Raw genomic sequence first — 16,167 nt, 5'->3', positions numbered from 1 at the left:
CAAATCACATAACTTGTCAACTCGAATATTACATAATAAATATCTTAGAATAGTGGCATACAATAAACAACATGAAATAAACTTGAGGAGAGAATCGTGCGTCTTGCCGATTCGAGTGTCACCATGTAAAATACCAAGAAATGGTAGCACGCAATGAATATCAAAGTCAAATCATCATTAATCGAATCGCGCGTCTTTCCGATTCGTAAAAAACAATGTAAATGTCAAGAAATAACAGCTCATAATAAATAACAAGATCAAAGTACAATGAAACGAATCGCGCTTCTTTTGCCGATTCCTAAGCCACCATGTAAATGTCAAGAAATGGTAGCACGCAATGAACAACAAAGTTAAATCCTCATGAAACGAGTTGCGCGTCTTGCCAATTCGTAAAACATCATGTAAATGTCAAGAAATAGTAGCGCGCAATGGACAACAATGTTTAAACACCATAAAACGAATTGCGCGTCTTGCCGATTCTTAAGCCACCATGCCAATGTCAAGAAATGGTAGCACGCAATGAATAACAAAGTCAAACCTTTATGAAACAAATTGCGCGTCTTGCCTATTTGTAAACTACCATATAAATGTCAAGAAATGGTAGCGCGCAAGTAATCTGTTACTCATTTAAGAATTAAATCAAGAATATGAAAATTCATTCACCAATGAAGGATGAAGGGCAGAAGACTGGAAGATCCAAATAGGCCGCCGGGACAGGAGTTCAGGAAGAAGCTGCTGCTCTGCACCGAGACCTCTGAATAGTGAGCACTGGGAGTTGGGCTGGCTCTCTTTTACAGAGCCTTGGCCCAGCCCAGAACCACGCCCAGGCATGTTGCAGGGAAAGTCTCTGGAAGGCCCTGGAAAAGGGCCACACCCTAACACACTCTGAAACCCTGCAGCAATACATTGCAAAGAAACAGTATTTGTAAGCATTTTAAAAATAAGTTTTCAGGATTGAACTCTGCAATGCAAAAGGTTAAACCACAACGTATCTGAACAATGCATAAATTATGTTGTTTTGAGAGTGCTGGGTTTTTGCATTTTTGTCGCCAATAGAGCGCGTACTGCTCTGGTGTTGACACTTAATGGGTATCTCGGTTTCTCTTAAAGTAAACCGTGTGAGCCCACCTGCACAAGTGTTATCAATCACCTTACTCTCCCTGTGCCGGTTGAAGGCACAGACTCCTGCCTATAGGGTTCAATAAAATAACAAATCCAATCATCAGGGGGTATATGACAAACAGGTCTGGGATTCTCTTTTCGCCCCCTTTGGGCTACCAACGACCAGAATTGCTTAGGGTTACTTTCCTTAGCTCCTAATAGCAATTCCTGCCAACTTGCCTCCTCCAATTTAGTCTTACTAGTCCTAATTAAAATGGAATACTCTTGCCTCGCCGAAATAATCATTGATCTATCTTTTTGTTTAATTGCCTCCAAGACTCTGAATTTGGCCTATTTATATACTTTATTAAACCATCTATTGCATTTTCCTATTTTCAGCTGTTTATTTCCTTTGCTGAGTCTAAAAAATAGCTCTTCCAAGGAAGAAAAGAGTTCTGCATGAGTGGCCATAATCGGATCCGGTGTGTGCGTACTAGATACAGTGGCTAAGTGATGATTGGAGACTAAATTATGCATTTTAGCCACTAATTCATTTGAATTTATAAAGGTCTCCCATTTTATGGCACGCTTGTTATTTGTCACCACTATGGGGAGCATGCCATCATGCTCCTCCTTGATATCTTCTTTAGCAGAAAACCACCTATCAAACACAACTAAAATAGGTGAATGATCACTACAGCGTTGCTCTCCCACCCAAGGGTCTTTGATTTCATGCCTGATCCTTACATCAATGAGCACAAAATCAAAATGACTGCTATAGGACCCTCTAAAATTTTTTGGATTTGATACAGTGTCTGAAGGAAAGCGCCATTTCCTGGCTGAAGTCCATGTGTTATCATAGGTTCAATGACCTGCAGCACCCTGACACTAGATGCTGACTGTTTTTTTAATATTGAAAGTGCTGGAATTCCCCATATGGAGTCCTCTACCTGCATTAGCTCAGAAAAGAGGGAGTTAGGCTCTAGGGACACATTAAAATCTCCAGCTTCAATAACAAAATGTGAGTGAAGAAATTGTGAGACAAGAGCACTCAGCACACTAATAGTATTAGTAGTTAGGCTCAGAGAACCTGGTCTATTATACATATTAACAGACAGAAGCAGGGGACCCTGATGTAGCTTGATTGAAACTGCCAATATATCAGCTGAGTCTACATGGATTTCTTTAATTTCACCCACCTGGGAGATTTTTACCCATGTGATAAGGCCCCCGCCTGCTCTCCCAGCTGGAGATGGGCTAGCCTTCTTACAAAAGGAGGTAAACCCTGGCCTATAAACATTTGAAGTGGCCCACGTTTCCTGAAATAGGCAAATGTTAAAACTATCAAGAAACTTCCCCCATTCCGCATCACCAGTCTTATTTCGTATGCCAGCTATATTTCATGAAATTAATGCAAGATTAAAAAAAACATTTCCCACATGTTCATTCTTTGGGAACTCAAAGCTATGGATTATATTTGTTCTCCTATTAATTTCTGCCATGTTTAATTCTTCGGCTTGATCAGAACCCCCAAGGAGTAACCGATTCCAGTAACACCCTAGTTTCTATTTGAAGGTTACCTGCATCAACATGTGAGTTGTTATTTACAGGGGCAGATAGTAAATACAGTCAATATCTGAGAGATTATCTGCTTGCATTGTTCTCAGTGAACTCTCTTCTCCAGTAAAATTTAACCAGTCCCTCCTAGGAGCCCTAAAAGGCACCCCCACAGATGGAATTGGGTCAACAGTTCCCATATGGGATGGCTCTGTACTCATGGAAGCAGGGCCCTTACTACCCCCGGTGTCTCGGTCAGACCAAGAATTTAAAAAACAAATATTTGAACCATTTCTTAATGGATTATGCATCTCCAAGGATATCAAAACTTTTACGATCTTGGGGCTGACAAGCATTTGTTCGATAATATCCCAGCACACTGATTTCTCTGTGTAACGATTCGCAGAAATTATATCTGAATGTACAATAGAACCACATTGCCTAACATGTCTTATCCAATGCGTAACTTTAGTCTTCAACAAGCTGTCTTCCCATACATTAGGAGGTAAGGGGGGTACTCTACACATATAAATCAGGTAAGCTCTATTACGGTTTTTAAAAGAGGGCTGCACAGTGCTCAAATCCCATGCCATAGCCACGTGAGGACAAGTCGATGTCAAAGGCTACTTTGACCAGTTGCCCTATGATGGTTTTTGGAACTTGCCGAGGGTACATTTGTCCTAGCAACTGGCCTAGAAGAGCCCGCGCTCATCGTGTTCCTCTGCTCTACGATGTTATGTAAAGATGGGCGTTCTCTTTGAGTACTTTCAATATCTCTTTTCATTACAATGGGTCAAAAGGAGATTAAGGGGGTTATTCTAACTTTGGAGGAGGTGTTAATCCGTCCCAAAAGTGACGGAAAAGTGACGGATTTACCACCAGCCATATTACGAGTCCATTATATCCTATGGAACTCGTAATACGGCTGGTGGTATATCCGTCACTTTACCGTCACTTTTGGGACGGATTAACACTCCTCCAAAGTTAGAATAACCCCCTAAGTACCTCCATCATCATTTGTTTAAGCTCGGTTACCTCTTTTCTTGAACCATTAATAACATTAACCACTTCCTCCTGGGAGAACACTCCATTAAGCTGGTGGCTGGATATTTCCACATTCAAGTCAAGTTTGCTGGATCCTGTTGATTGATCAAGAGCCTCCAGCGACAGAAAACAATTTGTACAAGGAATTTTGTGGCCAATTGCACTACATGTTGAGGCGCCCTCAACATTGCTATGTAGGGGACTACTTTTACTAACCTCAGTGTTAAGTTCACCGGATTCCCCTGTTGACAACAAATCTGTCGGTCATCTTTCTTGCAAGCAATATCTCCATTATTTGACAATCTAGGTTTAAAAAAGGGCGAGAGTGAACCACTTTTCAACCCCCTGGAGGTTCGTTCCTCTTTACCCTTCAATATGGACTCTACTTCTTCAATTAATGAGTCAATTTCATTTTTTACACAATTAGAGAGACTTTGAGGAATTTTGGGGATTTGGGGGATTTTGGATAAAGCTGTACCCACTGCAGGACTCCCTTTTGCCTTGTGCTTCCCCACAATATAGCTTATATTTGAAATGGTAATAATGTTTGAAATGAACAGTATCCGATCCCTACCTTAAATCCAAGAGTGGTGACCCAGCCCGGCCTCAGACAGTCTCTGACAGGCACGGATGGGCCTGCCCTTGGCCCGGGCTTCACCTGGCCACAACCCATGCAGGTCCCGCCCTGTGGGAAGGCAGAAGCACTTTTATGCGCTGTCGGTGCTGCTGGAGCAGTTTCCTGTTGTCGCCCCTTCTCCCAAGGGCTCCTGGGACAGCGAGTCCCCTTGAAAAAGTCCACACTGTGGGAAGGCAGAAGCACTTTTATGCGCAGTTGGTGCTGCTGGAGCAAGTTCCTGCTGCCGCCCACTTCTCCCAAGTGCTCCTGAGACAGCGAGTCCCCTTGAAAACATCCTGCTTCATTTTCTTAAAATGTGTTACATTCACCTCACGCACCCTTTGAGCCTGAGGACATCCCAGAAATAAGCCCTTATCACCCTCCTCTAGTTGCCAATCATCAGCCTCCTGTACGCTGCTGAGGAACTAAGGTTAGGACATAGTGGAGACTACAAAAGGGGAGCATGGCACTTGGAGCCCTGCATACTACCTCTTCCTATTGTTTTATTTGATAATTACTTCCTAACTAAAGCATACCTGAAACAACAACAAACAATACTTGATTGATTAATGTACACTATCATATGTTGTCCTGGAGAGCAAATTGTTTATGGATTGTACACAGTTGTGTCTTAGGTACCTGGGCCAATAAATGTATGCACCAAATGACATATCTACACAAACAGTCACTCATTCACTGCGTCACACATTGCACATCCCTAATTGTCGGGGGAGATGTCAGAAACTAACACATTAATTTGGCAACGTGACAGGCAGGATTATGGCCTGTACTCACCGTCTTGTGGCTGCTGTACTCCCCTCAAACGCCTATCAAGGTCTGGGTAGGCCATCACCAGAATTCAGACCATTAGGGGGGTCATGGTCCAATGTGCAACCCTCCCACGTTGGGAGGACAGCCCCAGCTGGACCTTAGCGATCTTCCGGGCCCAGCATCCAAGGGCCTCCCATCTCTTGTGACAGTGGGTGCTCCGCCGGCTGTGGACCTCTAGGGTCCACACCTTCCAGATGATAGCTCTCCATATCTCCTTCTTCTAATGGGTATATACCTGCATGGATGCAAAAGGCAAACCAAACAATTACAATTGCAAGTTTTGGCACAAATGGTTGAGTCACACACATATCAGAGAAACTAAACTACACATTTTCAATTAGTTAACACACCATAAGTGTAAAGCACACACGCTCATAAGTACAGGGACATGACTACAGACACATATATATATTTGCAGACCAACCCATTATGCTGCTCAGGACCTATAATGACTAAGGAGGCCTACTGACATCAGGTAGCCCATGCTCCAGAAACATGTACTACTGTGATGTGAGCCACAAAGAAACACTACATGCATATGTGGCTTCTGAGGGCTAAATTCCTTAGGCCTGAATGGACCAACACATTCACATTCTGCGAGATTGACTCACTGCATACAGTCCCTACAGGCAACTGCCACAGTACAGACTTTACCCTTACACTTGAGTGTCAATGAAGGGGCTGGCAATGTGCATACAGAAAGTGTATTCCTTGTGCATATGTGGACATATGGCCTACCAAATGCAGGCTCATGCCGCTTCAAGCAGTGGGTTCTGTGGTATATACCTGTACCACAGAACACTCCTTTGGGTCTATCTTGCAGAGATGGCATCCAACAAACAAAGGTATGCATAGCACAGTTTTTGCTGTGCGGCCAAGGCACTGATTCATATCATGCCCTCCCAGGAATCAACACTCTGAGTGCACTCTGGGACTGCTATTGGGGCAATATGGACAAATATGACTTATGTGATGGTGACAATAGAGCTGTGGGAGTAGGGGGCTTGTCATGAGTCAAAGATACACATTGACAATAATGCATAATGCACATATGAACTATTTCTGGGATGTACCTCAGTACCTATTCCTAACTTAGTCAATGAACTGAGGCATTCAGGTCACGTTTTGCCTCTGGAGAACCATATTGTCCATATGCCAGGATCTACTGGTGTACATGAAGTGGACAGACCCTGGTCCAACCGGAGGGTATATACCCTAGGTTGAAAAAACAGTTGAAGGTTAACATCCCTGTATGAAGGGAGAATTGTGCAGGACTGCTTCCTCAAGCGGCCTGGACAATTGTGGACTGGAGTACCAGTGTCAGCCTACCATCCCTGATCTGGTGGAAGGGAAAGTGGACAAAGTGTGCCAGGCACCTGGGGCATTAGGGAGCCCTGAAAGGCCTGGGACCTGGCTCTCGTCCCTGACAGCTGGCAGTGGCCACTGTGGTTTGCTGTCCTGATGGACAGAGTTGCCGGGGGGGTGGAGTTACACCCCAGGGGTGGAGTGGGCCACACCACTGTGTTGGCCATGGTGGTACTGTCTGCCCACTAGGAAACATCTGTGAGCAAAGTAATGTTAGGTGATGCACAGATGGTATCTGTAGGTGGATAGGGGGGACCCCATGGATTAACTTAGTGGGCCCTTGGTGTATGAACAGAGGGATCCATTTGGGTTCAGGAAGGCATAGAACTGGAACATGCCCGTGCTGTTGCAGCTCAAGGTCTATGTTCTATTGCCCCAATCAGGGAAGTCCATCAAGGTATTGATTGGTCTCCCCCTGGTTTTAGGCTGATGGAGGGTTGTGTTGGACCTGGTCCATTTTGCAGGGGCAACCCCAAACCTTTTGCCTCCTTCTTCCTATTTTTTCTGACCAGTTGGTGTTGGCTTTAGGACTCTGTGCACTTTACCACTGCTAAAATGCCTATGATCTCAGTGCAAATTGTATTGTTGATTGGTTTATCTAAGATTGGCATATTTGTTTTACTAGTAAGTCCCCAGTAAAGTGCACTAGAGGTGCCAAGGGCCTGTAAATCAAATGCTACTAGTGGACCTGCAGCACTGATTGTGCCACCCACAGGAGTAGCCATGTAAACATGTCTCAGACCTGCCACTGCAATGTCTGTGTGTGCAGTCTGACACTGCCAATTCGACCTGGCACGTATACCCACTTGCCAGGCCCAAACCTTGCCTTTTACTACATGTAAGGTCCCCCCTAAGGTAGGCCCTAGGTAGCCTCATGGGCAGGGTGCAGTGTATTTAAAAGGTAGACAAGTACTGTGTGTTTTACAGATGCTCATAGTGAAATACTGCCAAACTCGGTTTTCAATATTGAAAGCCTATCTCTCCCATAGGTTAACCTGGCGAGTGCCTTTAAATATCTTATACGTGCAGTGGCAAATTGGGAGCAGATTGAGATCTGGAGTTTGGTGTCTCTGAACTCTACTACATCTTTTGGTAGAGTTGTTTTTTAGATTGTCAGTTTGAAACTGCCACTTTTAGAAAGTGGGCATTTTCTTGCTTAACCATCCTGTGCCTCTTCCTGCCTGCGGAATCCATGTCTGGGTCAGACTGACAGTTGGGCTGTTTGTGAATTCCCTATAGACAGTGACATAAAGGGAGCTGGTATGTAGCCTGCATATCCTGATGAGTCTCTTGGGATAGAGTGGGGAATGGAGGAACAGACACCTGTACCTGAAAGGGCTGTGCCTCTCCTCATACAATACAGTCTTCGGTCCCTTGGAGTGTGTCTGGAGCCAGGCCTTAGCAAGGCAGGATCTTGTGAACAACAGAGACTTTCTTGTGCAGTGTGCTTACCTCAAAGGCAGAAATGGGTATAAGTAGTGGACCCAAAACCCCAGACTTTTAGAAAGACTTCTGGATCAAGAGGAACCTCTGCCAAGGAGAAGAGCTTAAGAGATGGAGAAGGAGTACTGCCCCTTTTCTGTGTGTGCTTTGCTGTGTATCGTGCTTGTTAAGTTTCTCCAAGGGCTTGGACTACAGCTTGCCTCCTGTTAGAAGTCTCAGAGATATCAAAGACTTCAGTTTCATCTGCCTACAGTACTGGGGAACTGTATGATTTTCAGCACTGGGGAACTGTGTGTTTTGTGCTGAAACAGAAGAAATTATTTTCTCATTTTGGTCTTGTTTTACACAAATAAATACTGGCTATCTTTCCAAAACTGGTGTGGTGTCCTCTTGTAGTGTTTTCACTGTATTAGTGTGTGTTATGTGCAAATACTTTACACATTGCTTCCAAGATAAGCCTGACTGCTTGTGCCAAGCTACCAAGTGATGGGGCAGGGGTTATCTGAGCTCGGTATCTCCCTTATCCTGACTAGAGTGAGGGACCCTACTTGGACAGGGTGCAAACTGACTGCCAACTAGAGATCCCATTTCTAAATCATAGCCACAATGATACAACCCCAGCCTGGACTATGTCCCATACTGGAAGATACTTTTGACAGGCCCTGGTCTCTGAAGACTGAGCATAGAGAAACTACATGTCACACCATTTCCATCACTTCCATGCATAACAGTACATCATGTGGCCATTATAAATTTGGCATGTGGTGTTTGTGGCAACCTGAAGGGTAGATTGAGTCAGGATAAAAATTCCAGACTACAGTTTGGCAAGGCCAGATGTGGGTTGAAAGATCTGTGGTACTATAGACATTGCTCACAAGATCCTCACCCAACTCATACAAGATGCATACGCAGCTTATGCTGTCATGCTTATACATGTTGTCCAACATTTACAACAATCATGAAGAAAGAGATGTCAGTGAATGTCAGTAAATTATTCTTACCTAGTTATGTGCATCCAACACAAGTAGGATCTAGGACCCTAAAAACCTCACACAACACAATGTGACTGAACTTAACATATAGTACAGGCCAAACTACCTGTACAATGTACATCCCAATAATACCACACAGACTGCAACTACAGGCATCCAAGAAGTCTAACTGGCACACAGGGGCACATTGTATTCTGTTAGGAGGGAAAGAATGGTGTCAAACAGAAGCATTTGTGCCCATCATATTCTTACCTGCTTCTATGGTGAGCCATAAAGCAGTTCATACAGGGGTAGGTCCTCATCAAAAAGCCACTCCAGCTCCTCTGGAGAGAAATCAGGGGCCCTATCATCTCATGATTGCTCCCAGAGGTGGCACACAGCAGTTCATGTCCTGGAGGTGTTGCGCACAACATGGCGGTCACATCTGCCACATACTCAGTCATTGCCGGCGGACACAGGCATTGGGCCGTGACCACCACAGGCAACAATGTTAGCCTATGACTGTGTGTTCCACAGTTGGAACTGCCTTGACAACTTCTGCCGGAGGTCACAGGCAGTTCCTAATGTCCAGTAGAGTAGGTCAGGCATCTGCCATTTTGGCAGCCTGACATGATGCTGTGTTTGGCTTTGTAAACTGCGTCACCCATACAATATATGTTTTGTGCATCACAAAAATCCTTATTCTGTCTTGTCATGTAGGTCCTTCTAAACAACCACCAATGTAGGGCACAGATGGCATTTGAGGGCGATGTGCAGTACACCACAGCCGATGATCTTTTTAGTGGTTAGAATATACAGTCACATTTTGAGGGGCAATTGTGTAGCACATTTTTGAGTTTCACACAAATCCATATTGTGGACACATGTGTTGACAACCATGGGGGGCACATGTGATGTGTTTTAGTCAGGTCTATCCAGTCAGAAATGCTTTGTTACATGATCTTTTTGGCATGCATCATCATTGTTGCTGTGGACACATTGACTAATGTTCTAAATCATGTCTTGTCACACATAGGTACCCTGGGAGAGGGAGGATGTGACAACCTCCTCTCTACCGTCCACTGCCAGACTTTCAGACCATGGAGCAGTGACATATTATTATGTTTTACCGCCGGAGAGGAAAACAATAGTGGACTTATACCTTTCATTGTAGCCAGATCTGATGCCAGCTATTAGTTATCCAATGTGCATACCACCCATTGTACAGTCATGTCAGTATTGCACTTCCTTGCCACAGGGTCCTCCCAAAATACAGTGGCCCTATCTGCTGGTATGTCCCAACCTATGTTCAGTTTGTTGTTGAAGGTTTACCTCTCAGCAAATTGCAAACACATTGACAGCTATATCAGGCTCCCTCGACGTGGGGCTTTAGCCAATGTGAAGTCTGATGTTTATGGTTTTTCCCACCTCCCACATGTGGTGGGGGCCATCAATGGCACCCATGTTGTCTCGGTGCCACCGCAGGCCACTAAACAAGTCTATTGCAACAGTAAGAACTTCTATTTCATCAACATATAAGTTGTCTGGTGGATCGCTACATCTCACACGTTTGTGCTCATTATCCAGGATCAGCCCATTATACCCTCATAATGCAGAACAGCTCCTTAACCCAGAACATATCACAACTGCACCAGAAAGGGCATGACTGATTGGTAAGTCACATCTGTCCTGATTGTGTGTGTGTAATGTCAGGTGCTATAATCATGAAGTGAGTGACTCATTGCTGCACTTATGTCCCATTCCTTGACAGGAGACTACGCGTATCCAAACAGTCATTGGTTGTTTACGCCACTGAGGAATCCAACTACACCAGGGAAAGTCGCATCAATAAAGCCCATGGAAGAACAAGGCAGCCAGGGGAGCAGGCTTTTGGGCTCCTGAAGGCCAGATTTTAATGTCTGGACCGGACTGGTGGAGCCCTCCTCTACTCACCCGGTAAAGTGTGTGTGAGATCACTGTGGCATGCTGCATGCTCCACAACATTGTCCTCTAGAGGACTATCCCATACATCCCAGAGGAGAGGGAGCATGCAGTGTCACTGGTTAAAACTTCTGGAATGCCATGTGAGGATGACAGTGCTGAAGAGGAACGAGCTGACTTGCAGGAAGATCTCATCAACTGCTTCTTTTCATGAGTGTTACTATGTCATGTGATGTAATGACTGTCACTGTACCATCAACTGTAGGTGTGAGAATGTGTGGAGTTGAGTGTTTTAGAAACAGCTAGGGAGCTGATACTCTGCAATATTCAGTCAAAGGCTGCTTGATAAGATATCTTTTGAAACATCCGGAATTGATGATGTTGCTTTGTTTGTGTCGGTTTCCTTGTAATGTACTTTGTTTTCCAGTTGCTTGCTGTGTGACTTGTGTCATAGGTGTGGTTTCAAGCCTATAATCCTTGTTTTGTTCCTTGTACATGTACCTTCATCATAGTACCTTTATGTGGCCATTTCAGAGTTGTGACATTGGCAGGTATATGATGCTGCTCTGACACACAAAGTAGGAATGGATTGTTCCAGGTAATGTAAGTCGCAGAGTTTGGATGTATGAGACCTGTACCAAGACCGCTTGCACAGTGTTTGGGTGGAGGTACAGAAGTGCACATTGCACTTGTTTTGTGTCTTGTGATGTGCCTGATGCATCATGTTGTATCATCATGTGGTCTGAAAATATGTAGTCCTAGCTTTTGATAAAATCATTTTTCCTTCACACTGACTACACACTCTTTTTGTAGAATCTGTATATAGCTGTAGATGTGTTTCATCATTGCAGGCCACAGTGCTAGTGCCACAAGACTGACATATATTTGTGTTATATCCCAGATGCATGAGCATTGGATGATGATGTCCCTGTGATCAGGGACTGTTGTTCTTCCATCTGTCTGTATCTTGGGTTGTGTGGTGTTGTATTACTTTGGTGTGGTATGTGATAAGGTCCAAGCTTCTAGCATCAACCACTTTAATGTTTGCCTATTCTACAGGAAAATGTCTGACAACCCCTTCCTTTCATGTTCTGGGGGTCTGTACCTTGAAATATGTTCATTTACTCAGCATGTGTCACACATTCATGTTTCCAAAAGTCCAGACATATTGACAGCCCATGTACTGAACACTGTAATAAAATTTATGGTTTCACTAGACCCTTGTACTAATGTGTTGGAGTGTAATGATTGTAATCCTGACCTGGACACTGTGTACCTGTAACATATCACTGCTTGCACAAGTAGTTTGTATCTTCATCATATGGTTCTCATGGTCTTACATCTCTAAATGCTAAATGTGAAAATTAAGCAAGCAGACAATGAGTTTGTGATGGGTGAATTTATTACAGTGCTAAGACAGAAAATATTTTTTTGACAGAAAGTATGGTAAATCAAATCATTGGATTTGATGCCACACCATTGGATTCCAAAGTCCACAGTACTCCTGCCATTGGAACTGGTAGGTAGTTGAAGACCTGTCAACAGAGTGAATGTGTGGCACACTGTTAGAAATGGGGTCTTTGGTTGGCAGTTAGGTTATGCCCTGTCCAAGAAAGGACCCTCACTCTAGTAAGGGTAAGTCACGCACAGTCCAACTTATCCTGGCCCACCCTCTGGTAGCTTGGCACTGAGCAGTCAGGCTTAACTTAGAAGGCAATGTGCAAAGTATTTGTGCAATAACTCATACAACAAAACCATAAAGCACCTCAAAAATACACCACACAGTGTTTAGAAAAATATATAATATTTATCCGGATAAATGCAGGTCAAAACGATCAAAGATGCAATAAGTAAATGTAGAGATATCACTTAAAAGTGATAGAAAGTGTCTTAGTAGAAGCAAACAAAGTCTCCTTCAAGCACAAATTACCTGGTTCGCGTGAAAACTCTCCGCAAAGGAGGAGATGCGTGGAAATAAAGGGGTGTGCGTTGATTTCTCGGGCCGTACACGGCGATGGATCATTTAGTTTTCACGCAGGGATGGCAGTGTGTCAATTTCCGGTGCTCGGTCGTGGATCCTCTTTAAGTTGCAGGGTTTTCAGATGCCCCGGGGACGAAGTCACAGGAGCTGCGTCAATTCGGTGGGCGTTGCGTCTAATTTTCTACCGCATGGCAGGCGCTGCATCAATTCCTCTCTGGAAGTCAGGCTGCGTTGTTCCGGTTCGGCTGTGCGTCATTCCGGTGGGCCGTGCGTCGAATTTCCAGTCGCTAAGCTGGCGCTGCGTTGATCTTCTCATTGAGAAGTCAGGCTGCATCGTTCCGGATCAGCGTGCGGTGAAAATTTCACGGCGGTGCAGGCTGTGCATCATTTCTGGCAGGCTGTGCGTTGAATTTTGCTTCACAAGGAGTCCTTCTTGAGAGATGAAGTCTTTTTGGTCCTGAGCCTTCAGGGAACAGGAGGCAAGCGCTATCCAAGCCCATGGAGAGCAATTCTTCGCCACAGCCAGAGAGCAGCAAGGCAGCAGGGCAACAGCAAGGCAGCAGTCCATCATAGAAAGCAGTCAGGTGAGTCCTTTGGGCAGCCAGACAGTTCTTCTTGGCAGGATGCAGGTTCTGGTTACAAGTTTCTTCTCCAGGGAGTGTCTGAGTTGGTAGGGGTAGACGCCCTGTTTATACACCCAAATGTGCCTTTGAAGTAGGAGAGACTTCAAAGAGTGGCTTAGAAGTGCACCAGGTCCCCTTTCAGTTCAATCCTGTCTGCCAGGGTACCAGTAGAGGGTGTGGCAGTCCTTTGTGTGAGGGCAGGCCCTCCACCCACCCAGCTCTGAAAGACCCATTCAAAATGCAGATGTATGCAAGTGAGGCTGAGTATCCTGTATTTGGGGTGTGTCTGAGTGAATGCACAAGGAGCTGGCAACTAAACCCAGCCAGACATGGATTGTAAGGCACAGAAAGATTTAAATGCAGAGAAATGCTCACTTTCTAAAAGTGGCATTTCTAAAATAGTAATATTAAATCCAACTTCACCAGTCAGCAGGATTTTACATCACCATTCTGGTGATAATAAATATGACCTTCCTACTGCTTTCAGATCAGCAGCTACCACTCAAACAATGTATGAGGGCAGCACTAATGTTAGCCTATGGAGGGAGTAGGCCTCACAGCAGTGTAAAAACAAATTTAGGAGTTTTACAAAGCCAGGACATGTAAACTACACAGGTACATATCCTGCCTTTTACCTACAAAGCACCCTGCCCTATGGGTTACCTAGGGGTGTCTGATATGTAGAAAAGGGGGAGTTTTAGGCTTGGCAAGTACTTTTAAATGGCAAGTTGAATTGGCAGTGAAACTACACACACAGGCCTTGCAATGGCAGGCCTGAGACGAGGTTAAGGGGCTACTTAAGTGGGGGGCACAATCAGGGCTGCAGGCCCACTAGTAGCATTTAATCTACAGGCCCTGGGCACACATAGTGCACTCTACTAGGGACTTATAAGTAAATTAAATAGTCCAAATGGGTAAGATCCAATGTTAACATGTTTAAAGGGAGAGAGCATATGCACTTTAGCACTGGTTAGCAGTGGTAAAGAGTGCAGAGTCTAAAAACTAGCAAAAACAGGATCCAAAAAGTGGAGGGAGGCAGGCAAAAAGTTAGGGGTGACCACCCTAAGGCTGTCAGGTCTAACACACACAAAGAAGGTCCTTTAGGAAGAGGTCACTTGTTGACAGTGTAGGTTTCTTGCCATCTGTACCTCCTGGATCCTTAGCTGGGCATTCCCACTTGCATGGGTGTTGGGGGGGTGGAATCTGCTGCTACAGAGGCGGGGGTGTCTGGGGCTGGTTCTTCATCTGGCAGGGCCTCCCTTCCAGTGTCTGGCACTGATGTTGATGTGCCTGATGTTGATGAGCCAAAGGAAGGGATAGACTTTTTTCCCTGAGTTCAGTCGATACCTGGCCGATCACACCTGGGAACTTCTGATAGACCCCCAAGACTTGGCTGATGGTGTCCTTGCTGACACACAGCCCCAGTGGCCTTACCGTACTGGCCCACAGCATCCCTCCCACATACCCTACTCCCATGGCCCTGTGCCCTTGCCATAGGGTGCCCTCTCCATCTCGTTCTTGGCACCTCATTGTTGGAAGTGTTGCGCTGCAACTCAGGATCCAGGACTGGGGGCACAAGATGGTAAACACTGTGCTCGGGATATAGGTTGGGGCAAATGGTTGCCTGTGATGTTGAGGAAACTGGACTGGGAGGTGTTGATGTGGGCACAGTGAGACTCATTGTTGTTGTCTGACCAGGTTTCCCAAATGGGCAAGAACCGTACTCCACGTCCAGACATCCAGGAGTATCTTCTTCACTGAGGGCTTCATCCAAGGGGGTAGTGGCAGTCTGTTCTGTGGCCTCTGTGTGGCCAGTGGCAGCTTGACCTGTTGATGTAAAACTTACAATGTTACTGGTGTATTGTGACATCTACTTCCAATGGTTTAGAGTTGCAGTAAGCAGAGACCTTGTACAAAGTTAAGTTGCACGCTATCCTATTGTGGCAAGTAAGCATGGTATTTCGTGTATTGACATGACATGTGTGAAGCATGCCAATTCATTTTGACTCTAGCAGCTGTTGAAATATGCAGATCATTAGCACTTGGGATGTTGGCCTGAAAATGGCACCTTGCCACCAGTGCAGGCAAGACAGTGGCTATGCAAGATATGGCTTTGCCCCTTTGCAGGCCTAGTGAAGTGTGATGCAGGAAAATCCAGGACTTTGTTGTATACGTGACTGGAGTCAACATGTATACAGTGCAATGCAAGTGTGTCTGCTGCCGATACCAATCTGGTGAAGCATCTTGGGGCCTTATGAATACTTGTTATACACACTAGATAAGGTGTCACTCATGTCCTCAAATAGGTCAGCTTGGGTTAAAAAAACAAGATGAAGTTATGTTGACAGAGACGTCTCTAATTTGGGCATGATTTGTGCTTGATCACTCCCAAGTTAGTATTCTTCATTTAAAAGTTGACAACTAAGGGTATTTGGACAAGTGGCCACTGTGCTGGTGGTTGGAGTTAGAGTAACAGGGCCCATCGAGCTTTGCAGTCATGTCACTACCTCTACTTCCCAACACTTAGAAAATGGCATCCTCCCAGGTGAGTAAACTTCAATTGGGAGTTACCAAACAGGGGTCTTTGGAGAAGTGAACACTGGTCTGGTGTTCGGAGTTAGTGAAACATTGCCTTCTAGGAGTTGCAGTCAGGTTATTCCCTCTACTTCACACACTTGACAAATAGCATCCTCC

Source organism: Pleurodeles waltl, chromosome 10 (assembly GCF_031143425.1).
Source record: "Pleurodeles waltl isolate 20211129_DDA chromosome 10, aPleWal1.hap1.20221129, whole genome shotgun sequence".
NCBI classification, from domain to species: domain Eukaryota; kingdom Metazoa; phylum Chordata; class Amphibia; order Caudata; family Salamandridae; genus Pleurodeles; species Pleurodeles waltl.
The sequence above is the reverse complement of the archived record's forward strand: the minus strand, read 5'-3'. Positions refer to the sequence as shown.